We start from the raw sequence: 6969 nt of genomic DNA, 5'->3' as shown, positions 1-6969 counted from the left end.
CGACTGGGGGTTACGAATGGCTCGGGACGAGTCTGGTAACCTATAAACAACAAGTAAGTTGGAATTAAACCAAAATCACTTGTAATTCTATACTTTAACTAACTTAGACTCTAACGCTTGTTTTGCGCTCACTGATTCGCTTAAGTCACTCGGGTACCCTCGGCTCCATCATTTTTAATAATTTAACCTTTACGAGTTTTAAAGCGATTCCTTCGCGAATGACTTACCAACTGCCTAACACACTTACCATAAATGTGTCACACATTAATTAACCCTTTTTGGTCTTTAACCTACATTCCAAAGTAAGGCGAGGAAAAAAGTTTCGTTCGCGAAACGCCGTTACTTGAAACGGTCGTTTCTCCTAAACCGTAAATCGGAATCGAACGAACTACATATCAAAACGAAGCTCGTAACATGAGCTATCTAAACATGGCAGTGGTCACAATCTAGCAGGGGGTTCTCGGGTCCTAATGCTATGCACAAAAACAGTCCAAAGAAAATCGGACGTTACGACGGCTATGTTTACGCGATTTCCAATATTTTAAACCATTCAAACCCATTCCAAATCAACCCCAAATCCAACCTCAAATCCATCATACAACAAACATCCATCCTTATCACATCATAACAACCCCAACCAATTTAATTTAATCATTCATACTTATGCCTAAACTTAACTTTAATCATACTTAAGTTCTTTTAATCAAAACCACAACATTTACCATTTATACTTATTCCTCACATGAACTAAAAGCTTTACTTAGGTTCTTTAACTAATTACCAAGATTTACAACTCCAACAATGCAACAAAACCAACTAATCTCTTACAACTCAACCAAACTTCAACCAATCAAGCATCATGCTTCACATATGCTATATCAAACACATTCAATCCTAATTACTCAAAACTAAAGCTAGGGTTTGTAGTTTATACCTTCCTTGGAGAGTGGAGAATCAAGAGGATGGCTTGGAATCACCTTTAAAGCCCTTATCCAAGCTTAATCTAAACAAAACTTCAAGAACACAAATTTTAGTTCTTGAAAACACTATTCACCATCTTCTTTGATGATTTATAGAAAAAGATTGGCTTGGAATTAGAAGCTTAAACTTATAGGAAGTATGTAACTTAACTAGGAGAAGCTAGGATAATTACCTTGGAAAATAACAAGTGGAGGAGCTTGGACTTTCAAAATTTAAGAAAACCACCCGAGAGCTTCATGAAGAATGGAGGATTTTGTGTTTTGTTTGATGAAAATGAAATGATTTGCTTGGTTGATTGATTTTTGTATTTGATTTAGCAAATTACTACCTTGCCCTTGAATTTGTGTGGTCCTTATTCAACCACACCTCCTTCCTTCCCATGTCATGCTTACCTCATCCTCATGATGTCATCCTTCCTTCCTTGTCTTCTTTCTATTGGTTGGATGACATCATTCCCATTAATCCCTTTGATTAACTTCCTAATCGTTTGCCTAATGACCGCTGATCTGTTATACGGTTCGCTTAACTTTCGTTCTCGTTTATCGTTTGAAGGATCATACCCGGGATCTTATTACTTAGGTTCCCTTAACCTTTCTCAATACATTGTATTCCTTTTATGATCCTCTCTTATAATTCTTTAATTTAAATCCTTTTTATCCTGTTACCTTATACTCAATTCTCTCCGTATATTGTGGATTTCCGGGAAAAATCAAAGTGTTCGTAATTGGATTCTGACGATCTTTACATACACTTATATACCTCATAGAGTACTAATAATATCCCATAAGATCCATAACAGAACCCCTACATAGCGTGGCATGAAAAGTTTTCTCGTTCAGCAAAAACACTATTCATAAGGGTTTCAAAATTTCTCAAAAATTGGGGTTATTACAAATTGCCTTAATTGGCAAAGTCCCTTTCTCACTTTTACCATCTTTATAACCTAACCCCTCTTTATATTAACTTAGAATATTCTGAGTTGTTCTGCCTGAGTTAGTCCAAGTCCTGATTATTTCTCTTTCTTTTTCTAATTCATTTTTTTAGATAATCATTCTGTTTAAGCAATTCATTCTTAACATACACAACATTATCTCTCTCTGTCTGATTAGTGTTCATCTTGACTAACTCTTCTTCAAGATAGTTATTTCTATTTTTGTACTTTAGATTTTCAGATTTTTATCTTTCATTCTCTAAAGTCTGATCTCTATAGCTAATATAAATGTTTTTCAGAAATAATCTCAACTCAGTAATATCTTATGTATCAAAAGCAAGAGTTGGTAGAGGTACCTTTAGTTCAGCAGCATTAGAACTGCTATCAGCATTTGCCATTAAGGCATAGTTCACCTCTTCTTCAGATTCTAAAGTGTTTGCCCAATTTTTCTTCTTTGTGATAAGTGTCTGGCCTTTATCACCTTTTCCTTTCTTGCAATCAGGAGAGATGTGGCCTCTTTCACCAAAATTGTAGCATTTGACATTTGAGTTGTCTCCTCTGTCAGACTTTCCTCCTTTGCCTTCAGTCTTTCTGAACCCTTTCCTGTCAGAACTTCCACCTTTCCTGGAAAACTTCTTACCCTTTCTGAATTTCTTGTAGGCTATCTTTGTGATACCCTTCACATAAGAGCACACGGTTGCATCATCTCTGCATCAACATCAACTTCAGATAAATTTTCAGGTTCTGAATCATCATCATCAGAATCCGATGACTCTGAATCAGACTGTATGATGAGAGTCTTTCCTTTTGCCTTCCTAGAGACAATTGGCTTTTCTTCAGTCATTAAAGCAACTGTCTTAGACTTCCCTCCATGCCTCTTCTTTCTTTGCTCTGTCTGAAGTTCATGAGTCTTGAGCATCTCATAGATTTCATCAAGAGACATATCAGCAAGTTCATAGTTGTCTCTTATTGTAGTAGCTTTCAAATCCCACTTTTCAGGAAGAGCTAGTAGGAATTTCAGATTTGAATCTTCTGGATCATATTCCTTATCCACTAGTGACAGATCATTCAACAGCTTTATGAATCTGTCATATGTATTAGTTAGTGACTCATCAGATTTTGAGTTAAGGTGCTCATACTCATGTGTGAGTATTATCTTCCTGTTCTTTTTGATGGCATTGGTTCCTTGACATCTCACTTCCAATACATCCCAGATTTCTTTTGCAGTCTTGCATCCAATCACCCTGTTTGACATGGCATTATCAAGTGCACTATGAAGCAAGTGTCTTACTTTTGCATCATTGCCTAGTGAAGAGATGTCTTCAGTGGTGAGTTCTCTCTATTCCTTGGAAATCATCTTCTGTGGCTCATTCCCAACTGCAACAGAAAGCTTTGTGGGCTTGTGTGGACCATCATAAATTCTTTGTAAATATTCAGGATCTGTAGCTTCCAGAAACATGACCATCTTCACACTCCAAAGAGGGTACTCAGACACCCTGAGCATAGGAACCCTGATGGTTTCATATCTACTGGTGTTTTGAATAGGTTAAACCTTTGCAGGTTCTTGAGGGTCTTGTGTTTTTGATTGATCAGACATGATTGATTGTTTGTTTGGATCTTAATTGTTTGTAAGCTTAACATATTGGCTCTGATACCACTTGTTAGGCATCAATGATACTATAGAAGGGGGTTCAATATAGTATCTTCAATCAATTCGATTATAAACACAAGTATGTAACAAAAAACAAGTTTATTCAATATATCAAACTCTGTTACAGTAGGTTTAATCTACTCTCTCAGTGATATATGATATCACTAAGAGCTGTTAGGGTTACAATGAATAATATTCTCGTGAATGATATCACATATAGTGTATACCCTAATCTGTGTTTATATACTACACAGTTACAAGATATCTCCTAATTGATATGATATGTTCTGTTTCCTAAAATACATCAATCAGAGATTATCTATTGTAGTCCTTTAGCTGTATAACTCTCCAAGCATATCTTCTTTTGTTTAATCCAGATCCTCTCCTGTAAATCAGCCGCTTTTCATCCCTGAGGTGTATCCGCACTTAAGTTCTGATGTAAGTTCTGATGGCTTAAGTTCTGATAACTTCCTGTCTTCAGTAAGTTCTGATAGTAAGTTATGAAACTAAACAAATCAGATTAGACATGACATCACAAATATATCTAACACCTCTTTTATATAAATTTAAAGTACATGGGTAAATTAGTCATTTCGATGAAACTTTTTAATCTCCCAATGTGATGTTTACGTTCACTATTTGCACGTAAGTAACGTAAACAATCCAGTGGGACTGAGGGAGTACATATATTTTTCATATTTTTATCCAATTATTTTTATTATTATTATTTACTCTAAAGGATCGAACTTGAAATTAAAGGCTCGATCGAGTTCGAGCTCGAGCTCGAGGCCGAACTATTTTAATCGAGTTCGAGCCGAGCCTGGCAGTATTCAGCTCAGCTCGACTCGATTACACCCCTAATCTTACCTAATTTTATTTATTTATAAGGATAACGATAAGCTTTCTTAAGAAACTTTATATTTATTAAGAAGGACAAGCTTTCTTGAAAAACTTATATTCAAATATAAAAAAAATCTAAACAATAATATCTTTTAAATATATCCAGGCTACAAAAAATATCTACACAAGATCTTCTAAAAATATATCTTTAGAAAATATATCTTCAGTCGAGGATATATATATATATGTATATATTGTAGAAAACCCGCAGCCGCTATCCTTCGGGTGCGCACAAGGTAAACCCCACGGGTTCACGCAATAACCTGCAAATCAAGTGAACCCAGGTAAACCGCATGTAATCGATAGGCTCTGACTCATGAGATATAATCATAAATTCTGGGGATTCGAACATGTGACCCTTATCCCCTGTTTAACTAACTGTGCCAACCGTATATATTTTGAAATATCTTTTCAGATAATTATCTTTTCTTTAAATATCAATTTTAAATAGTTATTGTGATCGAAAAAACTAGAGATTACACTTTTAAAATTTAAGATTTATAAAAATAAAGATTAATAAGACTCTTACCATCAACATATTACAATACAAAAAACAATCAATATTATATACCTATATCAAAATTTTGGTTGCTCTGGAAGTTAAACAAATTAAAGTAAAGTTTAGAATAGAATAAAACATGTTACAATATAATAAAATAGATAAACAATTCACTTTCGCAAAAACATACTTTTATATCATACACGAAATAGTTTAATAATATAATTTAAAAATATTTAAATTGTAACTTCTCAAAATATTTATATATAAAATATCATATAAAATATTATTGATATTAGATAAAAGTTAGTATCCAATCACCCACCTAAGTATCATCTAATATATTATTGCTAACGGTACTATTAAATAAAAATCATATCCAAATCCTAGTAAAATCTTTATTGGATTAAATCTTAATTAAAATATTAAAAAAATCCATTAGATTTTGATGGATGAAAACATTGGACACCTATATATGTGGCACTTTCGTTGTTGATTTTGACATTCAATTTTATTTCTTTTCACCACCTTTTGCATTTGTGCAAACCTTAATTATATTCATCATAAATATATCAAAAAGTTTTACAAAAGATTTCCTTTTTTTGGGCTAGGAATGGACATGAATAGTTTTGCTCAGGGTGTTCATATTTTGTTAATAGTTCATAACTTAGTTTCACTCATGTTCCTTGCATCGCGGTTTAAGGAACAACAATACCAAGGTAATGTTTGTTTTAATTATTTAAGAAAAAGTTCTTAATCTTTTTTAACAAAGAGAAAGTTTGGAGTTTATAATGGATACTTTCAAATTTTATAATTCTAACTGTTCCCGCGTTACAAGTTTTTAAAATACTTAAAATTTTGCATTTTTTTAATCTTCTTGATTCTAATTATCTATGGGCGGCCTCTTTGTTATTAAGATCTCTTATTCTTTTGTGGTGTATATATTAATAAAACTATAAAAGTAAAAATAATACATTTTAATTTCGAGATATGGATGTTATAAAAGTCACACTAAAATATTATTAGCTCATCTAATGTATTTTTCTTTTACCTTTGATTAAATCAACTACTTAGGGAAATTGATTTAAAATTGTGAAAAAATACTATTTGTAATTATGTTATATACATATATGTGATACTGATTTTTTGTTAGATTCAATTTTTATTCATAAAAATATTTGTTGGTATAAAAAATATATATGTAATTTTATGTAAGAGTTTATGATTTTTTTTAATTTTTATATAAGGATGTTCCGGTGGAGTATTGCGTTGGCAAATAATTGGACAAAGTTCATTTTAAATATAATTTGTATGTGTAGTTTAGTTTTTGTTTATAAAACTCTGTAGTAAATATAATTTTAAATATAATTGCTAATGTGCCCCTGATTTTGTTCCAGTGACAACTGCGGAGTCAGCAAGTGGTGCGCTGGCTATCATGGAGAAGAGAAACAGTAATTTTGATGTAGTCATTGCTGACCTTGACATGCCAAGAATGGCGATCTATGAGTTTGTACGGAAAGTTCATCATCAAAGCATGACCACTCCAGTCATTTGTAAGCTCAATCAATTGACACACACAATCCTCTGTTTCATTACACAAGACATTTATATAATACCGGAATACAGTTCAAATCCTTTTTATTATTGATATGCACATTTCATTGACTTTTGTATCTGTAGTGATTGCCGAGGATATAACAAGCCAATTATTGATGGAAGCAACGGGCAATGGGGTCTCCTTCTTGTTCTCAAAACCGCCCAGCGATAGTGAAATTATGTATACATGGCAGCATGTGGGTAGAGTGACAGGACAACTGCCTGCCTTAACTGACATTACTAGTTCTTTTGATGGAGAGGAATGTGGCGGTACTGGTATTGGCCGCGGTTGTCGTGGTGCTGCTATAAATCTAAATCTGAGGAATGTAATCACTTCTGTTGAAGAACACAATTCTCGTGAGGAGTTTTGTTGCAACCCTAAGAGGTCAAGAATGACTTGGACTGCTCCTC

This window comes from Apium graveolens, chromosome 2 (assembly GCF_009905375.1).
Source record: "Apium graveolens cultivar Ventura chromosome 2, ASM990537v1, whole genome shotgun sequence".
Lineage (NCBI taxonomy): Eukaryota > Viridiplantae > Streptophyta > Magnoliopsida > Apiales > Apiaceae > Apium > Apium graveolens.
This window is presented reverse-complemented; position numbering follows the sequence as displayed.